Source organism: Patiria miniata, unplaced genomic scaffold (genome assembly GCF_015706575.1).
Source record: "Patiria miniata isolate m_02_andy unplaced genomic scaffold, ASM1570657v1 HiC_scaffold_23, whole genome shotgun sequence".
Lineage (NCBI taxonomy): Eukaryota > Metazoa > Echinodermata > Asteroidea > Valvatida > Asterinidae > Patiria > Patiria miniata.
Window position 1 is genome coordinate 2,137,831 of NW_024037062.1, and position 16,521 is coordinate 2,154,351.

A 16,521-nucleotide genomic window follows, 5' to 3' on the forward strand; every position below is an offset into this window, starting at 1 on the left:
GAACCAATAAGGTAGACTAGGCTACATGTATATGAAATCAAGAGATTGGTTTTTTTGTTTATCTCTATTTTTTTTCAAAAGCATTTATCAATTGAGTTTTTTAGATGATGGGTATTATAGGAACCTGTAAACTCCTTAGTGATGGGTGTAAGGGTGCATGGGGAGTTTTTAGAAACATTTTTAGACATACCAATATTTTGAAAAAAAAAACCAATCTGATTTAAATTTAATCCCTTTTTTTCCTCCATTGTCTTCTGTTACAGATAATTCATCTGGTCTTCCTTGTTTGTGTTTACCCATCTTCCCCCATCTTTCATCCCTTTCCACCTCCATACTGTTCCCCCCCCCGCATCATCCCTTCACTCTCACACTCTTTTGTTCGTTCCCACTCCCTGTGACCTTTGATCCTTCCCCTTTCTGGTCCCTCCCCTGTTCACACCAGACCCCTTGTGGTTTGCCATCTCCCTTTGTTTCTTTGTTCTCTCATCCACCCTCTCCTGCATCTTTCTACACCTTTCCCACTTAATCCTCCTTTTGTGTTTCTTCTTTCAGCCCTGCATGTTTGTGTGCACCCCCATGTTAATGTATGTACCTCTGTCATTTCTGTTTTAGCCTCTGAAGAAGAACTTGCTAAGTTCGCAACGTCAGGCCACATTAATTTTAAGATTTATATATTTCAGGTCCATCCAGTCAGTAAGCAGTTTGCAGCAGTTTTACTTTTTTTCATGTTTCAACTTCTCTGTTGCAGTATCCCTTCGTGGTGATCCTCCTTGCTGACATGTAAGTTTCATTGTGTTTTGTTTTGTTCCTTCTTTTGATCGTTTTATACCATGTACTAATCAAACTGTTCTCTCCACACTACAGGTACCTACAATTTTGTTTTGCTCTGCCCCCAATTGTATTAACCATTTATTCTCTCCCTTTCTACAGATATGAGTGACACCATTTGCACTTTCCAACAGCTCAGAAAGGCAAAGGAAAAGGCCTTACGCTTTTCCTACCATCAGGATAACTACAGTTTTTACTCCCTCTCTCGATTTATCCCCAAAGGTTTGCAACTGTCTCACACTCCCTGCTTAGGAAACCTCCCACCACACCTTCAAAGGAGATGGAATCAAGTTATACATGGTGCCTCTATTAAACTCATCAATATTCTCTCTCAGCAGTGTCAATTTACACGTGAGGACCTCCATCAGAATATTTCCCACCTTGACTCCCAACTCAAATCCAGTTGTTCTGACTCCACGTACAGGAATTTCCATGATGAGATTGAAAGGGTTTGTCTAACCTTGACTCTGTCCTACTCAACAGGAGAAACAAGAAGATTGGTGGCTTGCTTGCCAAGCAACAGCAACGCAGACACAGACGTTTCAGACGTCCTAGGTCCCCATCTACCTCGCCTACGCCAGAACCCCCTGTCAACACTGTAGTTAATCTTTCTTCCTCATCAATATCTGACGCAGAGCACAAACTTCTCTCCAAGGGTCTCAATTTTTGTCCCGCTCCCCGTTCTGTGAACCAGGTTCAGCTCAGCCAAGATCTCACGGAATACTACCGTAGAATCCGTCTGCGTGAGTTTTTCCTGGACAGTGAACCGTGTGAGCCAGAGCCTTTTCGAGTCAAGAGTTCATGGGTACCCCCCAAGAATCGTGTGCCAGCCATAGAGACATACGTTCAAGTTATCAATTCCCAAGTCACTAACCTGGACAACTTCCCCCACAGGACTCATGATAATCTCCCCAGAGAGGAGCGCCTGGCTCTCAACTCCTTGCGCTCTCGCACCGACATCATCATCAAGCCAGCAGATAAAGGTTCAGCTGTGGTCATCATGGATCGTCAGCAGTACATTGATGAGGCCCACCGCCAGTTGGATAATCGCACTAACTATACCCGCCTTGACTCTGACCCCACAGGTACTTTCTGTCGAGATATACAACAGGTACTTGACGATATGCGATCACGTGACCAGTTGTCCAAGAAAGCTCACAAATTTCTTTCTCCCTGTGATTGTAGGACTGCCAGATTTTACCTTCTACCCAAGATTCACAAGGCTGGCAACCCCGGTAGACCCATCATCTCCGGTAATGGCTCACCCACGGAACGCATCTCCCTGTTCATTGACAGTTTTCTCAAACCCCTTGTCCCACAGATTTCGTCATACATTCACGACACCCCAGACTTCCTACGCAAGCTTGAAGGAATCAAGGACCAGATTCCCAGCACAGCCATCATTGGGACTTTCGACGTCTCATCTCTGTACACCAACATCCCACATGAGGAGGGTGTTCGTGCTTGCTCCTTGGCTCTGGCCAAGGCAGGACACACGACTCCTCCCATCAGTGATGTTGGCACCCTCATGAGACTTATACTAACGAAGAACAATTTTTCCTTCCTTGGTGAACACTATCTACAGGTACACGGCACTGCAATGGGCACTCGCATGGCTCCGTCGATGGCTTGCCTCTTCATGGGTGACCTCGAAGAACGCATTCTTGCCTCGGCCCCATGTCGCCCTTGGATCTGGTGGAGATATATTGATGATGTTTTTTTCATCTGGACCAGTGATAAGGACAGTCTCTTGACCTTCACTAACCACATCAATTCCTTCCACAGAACCATCAAATTCACATCGGAGTTCTCGGCTCACCAAACCCACTTTCTGGATGTCACCGTCCGCAAGCAAGGCAACTCACTAACCACTGACCTGTATTCCAAACCCACAGACACCCACCAGTACCTCCACTCCTCCAGCTGTCACCCCAGGCACTGCAAAACTGGCATAGCGTTTAGCCAGGCACTCAGACTCAGAAGAATTTGTTCTAATGATTCCGATTTCTCCCGCCATACACAGATACTGTGGAACAACTTGGTGGCCAGGGGTCACAGCTCTCGCCAAGTTCATCGTGCCATTGCCAGAGCTAAAGCTATCCCCAGAAATCTAGCTCTCACGGGAAAGGCCCCTGATGCCATGGCCAAACCCATGATTCCCTTGGTTACCACGTTTCACCCCAATCTCCCTCCCCTTCGCAAAATCACTAATGACAATCATCATATCCTCCATACTTCAGATCGCCTTGCCCGCGCCATCCCCAACGGCCCCACATTGGCTTACAGGCGTCCTCGAAATCTACGGGACTTGATTGTTCGAGCTGAAGTCCCATCCTTAGATGCATCCCCTCCCACCCAGCATGGTACTTTCAAGTGCAGTTCCAGATGTGTTGTCTGTCAGATTCATATCCAGGAGTCTGACTCCTTTTCTGGCCACTCTTCTGTCACTACCCACAGAACCATTGGTAACATCACTTGTAACACCTCTAATGTTATATATCTCATTTCTTGCAGGGTCTGTGGAGTGCAGTATGTAGGTGAGACTAAGAATACGCTCAAGAAGCGTTTCTATGCCCACCGGTCAACGGTCAACACCAAGAAACTAGACACCCCTGTTGGTCATCACTTCAACCTGCCTAACCACTCCATTTCTGATATGATTTTGCAGGGCATTGAATCTCTTGGCCATCGCAAGGACTCAGTTCGCCTCAGCAGAGAGAAAGTGTGGATGAATCGTCTTCGAACTATTCAACCACATGGTCTCAACATCCAACTTGGAAATGACTAATCCCTTTTTTTCCTCCATTGTCTTCTGTTACAGATAATTCATCTGGTCTTCCTTGTTTGTGTTTACCCATCTTCCCCCATCTTTCATCCCTTTCCACCTCCATACTGTCCCCCCCCCCCCCGCATCATCCCTTCACTCTCACACTCTTTTGTCCGTTCCCACTCCCTGTGACCTTTGATCCTTCCCCTTTCTGGTCCCTCCCCTGTTCACACCAGACCCCTTGTGGTTTGCCATCTCCCTTTGTTTCTTTGTTCTCTCATCCACCCTCTCCTGCATCTTTCTACACCTTTCCCACTTAATCCTCCTTTTGTGTTTCTTCTTTCAGCCCTGCATGTTTGTGTGCACCCCCATGTTAATGTATGTACCTCTGTCATTTCTGTTTTAGCCTCTGAAGAAGAACTTGCTAAGTTCGCAACGTCAGGCCACATTAATTTTAAGATTTAAATTTAAGAAATCTGCATTTCAATCAAATAAATCCAATTTGTTTTAATTTTAATGCCATTCAAGAATCGGCCTAATTTCAAGCAAAAAAAATAAAACAGAAAAATCATAAGCAGTTTGTGGACTTAATATTCTAAATATTTAATGTACTGAAGTATAAGTATAAAGTCTAAAAAGGACAGTAACGTAATGAAGTACGGAGAGATTGTAGTATCATGATGCCTATGGGATTGGAGTCGTCAAACAAATCACCAATTTTTGACATTTAATATGTTAACGTACGTTCAATGAATGATCATTATTGAGGTTAATGTGTCGTCGAGAAAAAATGTCTTGGTGCTGCACTTTGCCAAAAGCAGCTTCAGCGCAGTGTAAGATTTGAGGCTTTGCATGGTGGAGATACTTACGAATTAAAGGTTTGCGGAAACACCATGTGGGAAAAATTTCTCAACTAAGAGAATGGTTCTGAAGAGAACCAGAGATATAACTCGAAGTTCAGGTCAGGAGAGTGATTATTACTGGCATTATGGTTAATCTAATTGCAATTTAACGGCCCGTAATGAACGAATTGAAATTAAAGGCTTACTAAACACAAACGAATTGAGGGGGTCGTGTCGCTGCCCATAGAATCAAATGTTTGGAAAAAAAGATTGAAGTAAAGTAAATGCGACTTACCAAAGACGCAAGCAGCAAGTGCCGCCAGGGCAAGACGCCGCATCCTGATGACAGGTTCGGATACTTCCTCCCGATAGAATTTAGTCCGGTTTGGTTTTTTACTGGATTCAAAATCCAACTTGACGATGTTTCAAAATGTAGAAATTTACCACCAGAACACACGTTTTGCCAGGTTACATGCAACGCACTAATCATAGGCCTATCGAGTGCGATTCAGCATAACGTCCGCGCCGGGGCTCAGGCAGGCTCATTGATGCACGATCATTGGCTACGATTAATATTAACGCCACTGCATATTCATGGCACAGGAGCCTTGCGGTGAGGGAGAACCATCATGGGAAGACAAGACTGGTTCCCGCTTCCATAATATGGGGACCGGTAGCTAGTTCCCATTAAAGCCATAGATTGGATTACCTCTGCGCGTGCGCAGCATGATTATTTATTTTCGGAAAAATGATGTTTACATCATGGACGACAGTTGAACACATGGCTTATCTAAAAAACCTGACTCTTATCATAACCAGTAGGCAAAATCGCCAGTGTCTCCACAAAGGCAATTCTCCACAAAGGTGCATTGCCATATTATTTTCCAATTCGATGGCTCTCAGAACCCTGTATTAAATATAGAATAATTTGATCGTATAAGGCCTGTTTTAGCAGGCGTGGTTCTAGAGCCATTTTTTGGAGGGGGGGGGGGGTTAGCAGGGTGGATCCAGATTTTTTTTTTCAGGGAGGCGTGCTGAAATGTAGACCGGTTACTTTCTCCAGACACTTAAGCCTCCGAAAATCAATAGGGGGGGGGGGGGGAGGTGGGGGGGGGGGGGGGGCTCGTGCCATATTTTCAATGGCGAGCGCTATAAAATCCTACAATCAGGCACACTATATTAACTAAAAGTGTACAAATGCACACTTCTCATGACTTTTTAGTTTAAGGGGAGACCGTTCACATGTACGACACATTCTTACATTTTGCTTGTGCAATTTTTTTTTATGGATTTTTTTTTTTGGGGGGGGGGGGGCTAGCCATTTTTTTTTGGGGGGGGGGGTACACCCCCCCCCCCCCCCCGGCTACCCGTAGAACCGCCACTGTGTTTCAGACGTCGTGCTTATGCCGTGTCGAATAGAAATAAACTTGAATTTTCTTTATTCGACATGGCACAAGCACGACGTTTGAAACCAATTATTGATTTCGGTTCGGCAGAAGATTTAGCTCGACAGGGTCTGCGGTGCTTATCAATTTAGCACGGCAGTAGCACGGCGCGGTTTCAAACTTCGTTCTACTGCCCTATCGGATAAAATTTCAATTCCGGCCAACTTCGAATTGAATTGTATTCGACAAGGCAGTAGCACGACGTCTGAAACCACGTGCCGTGCTACTGCCGTGAATATCGTTTAAAATTAGGAATGCGCATGCTCGCAACGTGTGTACGAGTTAAGAAATAATCAACTAACAAAGGCATCAACAAATATGGCGACTAACGTGGAAAATTGTCAAGAGTCATAGGGCTGCACTCCTGTAAAAGAGCCTAAACCTATCCGCCGAGCTCATGAATAAAAGTTATACCCTTAAAATCTTCGATAATAGAGATATCTTAGAGCCGTAAAATTTGGGAATTGAAGATCCGGACTTCGGGCTTCCAATTCTGAGCATTTTGAATGCAATTGGACTGGCGCTATTTAAAAATGTTGTGGATGGATCGTTTTTTAAGATTGCAACTTTTCTGCTTTGGCAAAATAGGGGACGTCCTCATTGGATGAGATTTTTTGCAAAAAGTCAATGGTCCACCCATCAAAACTTTAAAAGAAAATGCAGCTTAAATACCTGTGAGAGTTCTGAGTATTTAAAAAAAACAAAAACATTTTGAAGTATGGGCATTTAGCATTGGTGCATGTGGGACTTTTAATACAGGGGTTCATCCATAGGCAAATAAGGAATTAGTGTAACGTTCTCATCGGGCCACGACAACAAAATGACTACAATAAGGGACACCAGTAAAGCTTTCTTCCGGGATGAAGTACTTGATTAAGGATCCTGTTGAAGCAAAATTTGTTTTTATCGTGAAACTCTAATTGATGAAGAGCACAAAATCATATTTGTTGTTGTGACTGTTGGTCCGCCATGTTAGATTTATCATTACGGAAACGGCCCACTACACAGATTCCCTGTAATCCCACTCCCTCTTTGACATGTACTGTACCCATATTTATGTACATGTATGTACATGTGCATGCCTGTGCAGTAAAGTAACGTTTTCATAATAAGATTCAGACATAACTTCCTGTATTACTGAGTCTGGATTCTTTGAGGCTTCAATTATTAATTTTTAGCATATCGTTAACAATCACATGAGCTGTTCTCAAAAAAAATCTGGGGTGTTTTTAAAAACACTAGGAATGCAAAGAGTGTACATTCTAGCGTGCTCGGGGATCACATACGCTCAATTAAAGTGCTTTTTTTCATTATATCAACGTTTAGGAGTTTTTAAAATGCAATACTTTGGAAGAAAGATTTTGTCAGTTCTACTCTAGGAAAAAACAATGAATTTTCTGAAGGACTTAATTTTTTTACTGATGTTACTATATCATCATTATGTTAAGAAAAAGGGCAGGTCACTTTGAATTAGAAATTTCAAAGGGCACTGAGGCCAAGTGAAGGGGCACTGAGGCCAACTTTGAAGAATTTAATCCATAGTTGTTTGCATATAGTGCAATTTATACCTGCAAGATAATGGGACATATATACATGTTACTGTATGAGCCCCATGTGCAGTGGGGCCGAATTTGAGTTTATATTTCCAGACAGAATAATATCTACAGTTTATCTATGCACTTAAAATACAGAAGATGAACATTGCAACAACAAAAAAAACGAAAAACGACTGTTTTGGTTAACATACTTCCGGAACCAGCAGCACTGTTCATGCTAGCCTTGGTCAAGGCGCTAGTTGTTTTTTTTTTTATCCGGCCGTAGCGCGGTAATGCATGCAGTCATAATGTCTATGCGCTATGAATGCAGTACAGTGCATTAAAAATACAGCGCGAACAGCGACCTCACGCGGCCACTATTTTTATGCAAATCAGTTGGACCCAATATAGCGCCTTGGTTCAATCGTCCATGTGAGGTTTTGGGGGTGGTGCTCATTATGTTAATAGCCTTAGCTGACCTTAAATGTCGTATTCTTATCGGTCGATCGTTGTGGGGAAACTTGCTTAGTAAAACGTGGCACCGTACATAATCCATAAATGTACACGTACACGTTATGTACTGCACACGGCACCAATGCACAAAGACTGTGGTTCCTGTCACGTCTGCAAAAGGCGAATAGCTAGCTGCAAACAATTTGATGACGTCCGGATTTACCAAGGTGCGATTGGACACTCCACATATTAGCCCCGCCTACACCCTATCTGTATTCGCATACGAGGTCGTGCGCTAGAAATCCAGCGCAAAATAAAGAAAAACATAGGCTTTTGCCGACGATTGAACCAAGGCGCGATATTGGGTCCATCTAATTTGCATAGAAATGGTGGCCGCTGTATTTTTAATGCACTGCATAATGCATTGCCCTAGCGAGGATATCGTTTACGCGCCACGGCCGGGATGAATAACATTTAGCGACTTGGCCAAGGCTATGTTCATGCAGAATCACTGTGTTGATATAAATGAAAAGCCAAAACGCGCAATATGATTTTCAAAAATAACGTAGATATGTCTTGATATTTATATGTTGCAACCTGACGCCATGTTTTTCTTCTTATGTCATCTCAATAAAGGTCAGTCATCCAAAATGTTGAAAAGACATGAATCAAGTGAGAAACATTTTTAATGTTGTTAGAAAAATACTAAGAAAATGTTCGTGACTCTCCATAGACTTTGTTGAAGTGGCGTCTGGATACTTTATTTTCCCTTTTTTAGGTGTTAGGCCTGAGCCCAACACCTATTGTTATTGTAAGAATTTACTATTATTTTTTTTAGTATTCTTCTAGACACATTCTTCTCCGGAACTGTTTGTCAAACTGAAAACATATATGAACTTCAATTGTCAATACATGAATACACAACCCACTGAAGATGTGCTTTTTTGCAATTATGTCATAATGACGTCATCACGGGTCACTTGACGTCAGTTGCAAAAATAATAAATTTAATCTTTGAAATTCAATATAAAATCAACCGTGAGAGACCGGAACTTGAATTTTGCGGGAATCGACATAATAACGCATGCTCTTCATTTTGTCTTGTGCGCGTCAAATCACATGACCCTTCCTTCCGGTCAAAACCGGAAGTGCCTAATAATTTGAAAGTGGACAAAGATATGAACTTGCTTTCAACGATGTTAGCCTGTGGATGGGTTGATCTTTCCAAAAAAATGATCGGTGACGCTATCAAGTGTTCGAGCGCCCCCTAGTGGCATCAACAATCAACATTAACATCAACAATCAACAATCAACGTCAACATCTACAATGGCCCAACACCGTGTGGCTGTTCCTACAACCTCTAGTTTATTTTGTAATTTTGGTGCGCTGATTTAGTGGAGTATGCACACATTTCCGGCCCATATTATCTTCATTTACGCAATGACAGCTATCAAAATGGGCCCTTAAGTCTTGCCATAATTAAAGAACAAATTTTGAAGGTCGTTGATGTTTCTGTTTCTAACAGATACGGAGTATGAAGTTGTTCACACCATGCGTGTGCATGGCATTAGACCAAGCAAAATAGGGTCGGTAGGCCAGAGAGTTCTTTTGCCAATCTTGTTTGTCTGAAGACGATCTGAGCATGGGTTTGAGTATCCCGATCATATGCGCATTTTCGGCCTGATTCGTTAACATTTACATCATGAAAGCTAACAAATTCAGCCCCCAAAAGTGATGAAAACTTGCCTTAACTAATGCAGAAAATGTTCAAGGTGCATTGGTGATTCCTAAAAACACAGCACAGTGAAAATGCAGTCAAGAGGCGTGCGCTGCACAAATTTGCCAACACCGTCCATATATCGCAGAGGATTAGCGTGCGTAACTGAACTGTGCGCGGCAGACGACAGACCACGAACTAAGGTGGAACATATTAAGGAAACATGCTACGTTGTAGCGATTCAAGTACGAGCAGTACAGTCTTAAAATTAAAACATGAAAACGGAAAATACATTTACAGAAAAAAAAGATATCAAGTTCTTAGAAGAAACTCGCAGATATCTTTTTGGGTATCTATGTTTGCTTACGATTTTTACCTTGTCAATTTCATCCACCGTGATTTACGGTGCTGTGTCGGCCATAGACTGTTCCCGGTACATCAATTATCACTAGCATTTCGTTACAGCACGCGGCAGGAACCAGTCTTTACTGATCGCATGCACAATGTTGCCCGACGTCCATGGGCTGAAGTAACCTTTTTAGTTTTACTTAATACCTTTTCAGGATCATAAATATGTCCAGTTTGTTGTCTCGTGTGATTACCACTAGCCAGGCTGCACTGGTTGACTGGTGGGATAAATACATTGTTTCTAGCTTGTTGTATCGTATCACTGGTGTAAAATATTGTGCTCACTTCACTATTTGGAAACAAAATACAACTTTTTATTTAAAAAGATATGCCTGAATGTTTATGGAGAGTTCACTTAAAAGTGGTATTCTGATCAGATCTCGTTTTTACTTTGGAAATTTAATGTGAATCAATGTTAGTATTTTTGCCCTTCACCCACACAAATTCCATCTTTAAATTATGAATATTTTTAATGTGGACCTGGTGTACAGTGTATCCAGTTAATCAACAAACGTGGCAGGAAATGGGGTCACAACCTGCCATATTAGTTGCCGTCCTGTCCCTTTCTTAAGCTGCTTATTCCTCATCTTGAATATACCGCACCACTCTATCCGGGGGTGGGGGTAGAGGAGGGTTGTTAGGGGGATGTCTAAAATTTAACCAGATTGCTTATTCACAGTCCATGCACACATACATAAAATACGTAAGTAAACAAAGAATCGTAAACACACAATTATGCTTGCCTAATAACGTACATATTCTAGAAAATGGATGAGCACAAATCGCTCATGTCATAACGCGCTAAATTACTCCCATTAATCTCTTCAAATCAAACCACCTCGTCATATCATAGTTACCGATGGCTGTTAGGTTTGTGAAATAAACGGACACAAGAGACGAGCTTACTGTCGTATGACATGTATTGTAATTCAAAAACCAACGTGGATGCCAGATGCGGCAAGGTAAATAGGCCTTTCTTTTGTTTGTATACATTGACGCCATTTAATATGAATTGCTGCAAGCGCATAAGTTGAAGCCGGAGTTGGCAACTATTTTTCCATTGTTTTTCCAGGGAAAAAAGTCCTCATAATGCCTTCAATATATAGTCAAAGGCATGTGTAGAAATTATGTTGTAGGTTTGTTGACGATGTTGTATTTCCAAGTATCAATTAATATTTTGGACATCTGTATAACTCTTCTTCATTGTTTGCAGTTTTGGACCTTCCATAGTTTTGCAACCCGTGGTTGGCAAACAATACAGTTTGCCAACCAAGCGTATAAAGGTCTACAGTGGCAATGAATAGCGCCCTCATGAAAGCACAACTGGTACACGCAAACAAGATGAAAGCAACTTATAAACACAAGAATTGCCATAATGGTGACCAATAGGTAACTCGTACCAGCGAAGGTGCCTATAGGCCTATAATTGAGCACAACTTTACCTAGGAGGGCGGTATCTCCTTTATGTCTTTTGATCGTACATTGTTCTCATGTCCAGTGACAGGTGTAACATAGGATAGTCGGTGAAAAAGGACACGAGGTTTGCTTGTCTACTTATATTTACTATAGTTAAGACATAACAATTTATCTATAATTTTAACAAGATACCCTGCAACCATGGTGTAGTGACATATCTGATATTCGACAGGCAACGGATTCAGGTTGGCTTTAATCGCACAATTACCTTTACAGGTTTGCTCACCACAGAGCGTGCTGGTCACCCACAGTACCATTTTAACGAAATTTGCCAATCGCCACAGTTTGAGGATCGTACGTGTTATTGTCTGCATTTGAACTCGCAAAAGGCTATCTTGTTTTCACGGACAAAAATCATTCAAAGTAAGATTTAAAAGGCCCATGCAATGTCATTTTGTTTTAATGCAATCCTTGAAAGGCACCTTTTTGTCCCATATAACCTTTTTTTTTCAATTTTCGTTTTGCAATTTTTAAGGGTATTTTGGTGCCTTCTTAATCTTGGTTTTAATGCTAATGATAATTTCCATATTCATTAGCAAAAGTGTGATGTCATTTCAGAATGCCGAATATTTTGCTGTTGTAAATGTTATTTTCTGCGGTGATCATTGCAGTAATTTTAGTGATATTGTTTGGTTCACATTTGAATAAAAAAAACCTTAACTGAATAGTGTCTTCCTGAAATGACATCGCAGCAATATCACCCCAAATGTCCGGAAAAGCATGGCACATTCTTAAATGTTTGAAGAAGTGCACTTTTAAATAAAATTAACCAACAAGATTCGTCTCGCCTGCTTTAATTATTATCTTTATAAAGTGACTGATTAGTATGAAGGTTCCCATATTGCAGCTATGACCAAAGTTTGATTCCAGCCTATTTTACAACTTGACCTCAGATGACATTTGACCTTGGTATGTGACCTTTGACATCATTATCATATGAAGGTTGGCATGTTGCATCTTCTACCCAAGTTTGGTTCCTCTTGGTCTTCAATTTGTCAAATGAGACCAATTTTACATTTTGAGCCTATTTTGCAACTTGACCTCAGCTGACCTTTTACCTTGGTATGTGACCTTTGACATCATTATCATATGCAGGTTTCCATGTTGCATCTATGATTCAAGTATGGTTCCAGTTGGACTTCAACTGTGGATATTAGGACAATGTTACGAAACTGTAACCAAAATACCACAGGTATACACATACATTCATACTACATACATACAAACATACATACTACATTCATACGGAAAGACAAAGTGATTGCATAGTCTCTTTCCTGAACTTAGTTCAGGCGGGACAAAAAGGGATTTCAAATAGTTTTCACATATTTAAGAGGAGTGGGAAGTGACACAAAAATGTGTGCCTAAAAAAAAAATAATCTCATGGACCCTTCGATAAGCTTTTTTGTGTGGTGTGGAAGATCGGTAATGAGAACGTTATTAACAATGAAAAGAAAATGCAAACAAAAAATAAGTTATTCGGGGAAGTGCCGTTTCTGCAAAGAACTAAGGGGGAGGTTTAATCGAAAGAGCATCAAATTGAAATAATTCTATGTGGGATGCAGAGTCGACAATGTTACTGGCACTAGACATCAGTCTATCGTGTTTATTATTTTTCAAACCAAAATAATTATGTCCATTACTTGCCTCAAGGACAGAATTGTACTTCATTATTTCAAAACCTACCGACGCAACTGCCGAGAAGTAATAGAGTATTCAAGCAATCTAATTGTGTGGACCGCACAGTGGTAGGGTTCAATGAAGCAACAAGTGACTAATTGCCTTTTGGTTGTTGCTCTTTGATGACAAAGTAACTCAAACAAAGGACCAACTGACCGATGTATAAATGCAGGCAGAGCTTTTATCCAGCCAAAATTAACCGTAATTTAATAAAACTTTCCAGTCGAAATACAGGTTGTATTGTCACAAGGAAAACGTTTTCAAAGAAACTCCTTGTTTTTCAGAGATGTCAAAGGGGAAATGAAAGAGACAATTTGAGCGTCACTGACGTCATTTGTGTCGCCGAGTGAAACTGGTAGCCGATTCGCTGCAGCTCGCGTAATTTAATAGAAATATGCAGTCAAAAAGGAAGGTTATATCGATACGAGGAAAACGTTTCTATGGGAACTGCTGCACTGTTTTCTGGTAGAGACGGGTACATGAAAGAGACAGTTTAAGTGGTATTGATTTCATTTCAATCATCGTCGCGAGTGAAACTGCACGGTTTAGCCAATTTCGCGTCTGTTCGCTTGTTCAGTGGAAGCAGTGTCATTTCAGTGAGTATCGCCCAGTGAAGTTGGAATCCATTTCGCGTCAGCTCGCTTGTTGGAAGCAATGAAAGGACTTACGGGAGGAATCTTTTTATTTTGGATGATTTTTACATGTGTTTTCCTCTCCCTGTTTGCAAAGGAAACTAAAGGTAAGGAAGAATATTTAAAAAGGCTGCAAATTTGACAATATTTATTTCCACCATAAACAGTACTTTGTGTTGCGCCAAATGTTCGGAACGAGATATTTTTTTTTTGTCCGCGCTCTACTAAAAAATACCTGAATTGAATGGATTCATTCTTGTAAACAGGTTAGAAAATGGATTAAAGTTATTTTTTTTTAATGGAAAAATATTAGTTTATTCTATCTGTCCTTTTTATGTATTACATGAGAAAATTGCTGTTCATTCAGGGTATCCGTTTATATCTTAAAGTTTGTTACAATGAACGCACAGAAGGGTATACTCATGTTTATCCAGGAAATACAACAATCGGCCCTTGTCTCCACCTTTACGCATACTATAAGGTATGTACTTGTTCTATTAAATTAGGGGTAATGTTCACCAGTATTGCAGTTGTCGTAGTTTTATGAAATGTACCGAATAGAGGGCCAGTAATTTATAGCAGACATCGTTCCACTGAGCTGTTCAAAGTTTTGTGTCCATAAGTGTTGGAAAAGCACGGAAATACTTTCGACCTCGGAATTTCCCGTGCATAGAACCATAGGTCACATGACATACTTGAATCGTGGGGGGGGGGGGGGAATTCATACATGTATCTATCGTACGCGTAGCGAGCGTGTATGGTCGAATTTAACAAATAGTTGGCTGGCGCCAACGGATGCATATTTGAAAAAAAGCGCTTTTGCACAGTGTTGGTTCGGTGAGAGCCATCGTTAGTACTGATACAAAGTTGCTTTTTTTCTTGCAAATGACAATTTACATTTGTTTCACCAGTTATTTCACCCGGACTCGGACTCGAGTCCTACACGAAAACTCGGACTCGAACGCGACCCTGCGGACTCGGACTCGACCTACGTGATTCATGACACGGCCAAAATAACCTTATTTTTTCAACAATATAATAACAAACTAGAGGTTGTAGGAACAACCACACGGTGTTGGGCCATGGATTACCACAAACTTTGCCACACACATCAACTCACAATATGCATGTTTAAATCCATGTTTGACTTTTCAACATGCCGCCAGAGCCAGAGGGCGCTCTAACATTTGATGACGTCACCTGTAAAATTGTTGTACAGTACTATCTAGGCAGAAACTCGAATCGTTGAAAGCAAGTTCGCATCTTCTGCCAATTTCAATTGACCGGAAGGAAAGGTCACGTGATTTTGCACTTAAAACCAAAAATGAAGACTCCGCAATATTTTATCGATTGCCATAACAAACACAATCAAATCTGTAGCAGTTGATTTCATATTGATTTTCAAAGATTAAAGATGGAAATATTTATTTGCTTGTATTATGACACTTGATGACGTCATTGTGACGTCATCGCCAAAAACCTCAAAAGCTGTATTTACTCTGCTATATATAGCCACATCTTGATTATATCTCTCACGGTTGATTTTTTAGCAATTGTTTAAGGTTTAAAGGTATTTTCTTTATAACTTCCGGTCTGATGACGTCATCCATTTTTTTTCGCGCACAGGTCTTTTCTGCATTAAGTTCATCATGTACATTAATTCTGAAGCGATTACCGCAAACTTCGCCACAGACATCAAGTGAAAATGCGTTTTTGACGTTTTTTTAACTTGCCGCTAGAGGGCGCTCCAACACTTCATGGCGTCACCCATTTTTTTTTTCAAAGGTCAATCCAGGCAGACACTTAAATCGTTAAACGCAAGTTCATATCTTTTTCCACTTTCAAATTATTAGGCACTTCCGGTTTCGACCGGAAGGAAGGGTCACGTGATTTTATGCGCACAAAATAAAATGAAGATCATGTATTACCATGTCGATTCCAGCAAATTTCAGGTTCTGGTCTCCCACGGTTGATTTTATATGGAATTTCAAAGATTAAATTTATTAAACTTTCGAGTGACGTCACGTGACCCATGATGACGTCATGATGACGTAAGTACAAAAAAAGACCATCTGCTGTGGATTGGGCATTCATTTATTGACAAATGAAGTTCATATATGTTTCCATTTCTCTAAACAGTTCCGGAAACAAATTCCTGAGAATATGCTGGGAAGAATACTAACAGTAAAATCTTACAAAAACAATAGGTATTGGGCTCAAGGCCCAACACCTAATAATTTTAAGACTATCCTCTCCTGAGCATGTGATACAGTCTGTGCGGTGCAGAAGAAACGCATCTAAGTGATGTACACCCACAGCCGTGCAAGTGGAATTGCTTCTGTTGTACATGCAAGCGTAAATGCAAGCATGATAGTGTTTTGCAGACTTATATTGGGGTCACAAAACATCGAGTCCGAGTTACGAGTCACAAAGGTCGAATCCGAGTTTGAGTCCGAGTCACGAGTCACCTTCAATCTGAAATATATTTATGTCTTCTTTTTTTACAGCTTTTCTCTAATCTAATTAACTGGAAAAACATGCATAACATGTCAAATAAGGCAAGGCACTATAGTGTCTGGAAAGGATAATTTTGTACTGAAAACTATCCAGCTGGCATTTACGCAATATCAAGTGCTGCGGCACATGTTTCGATACATTGATTTCCGAAATCAATATATCGAAAACAAGCCATTTGCACGTGCTGTGTACGTACAGTATATGCGTTTCTTCTGCACCG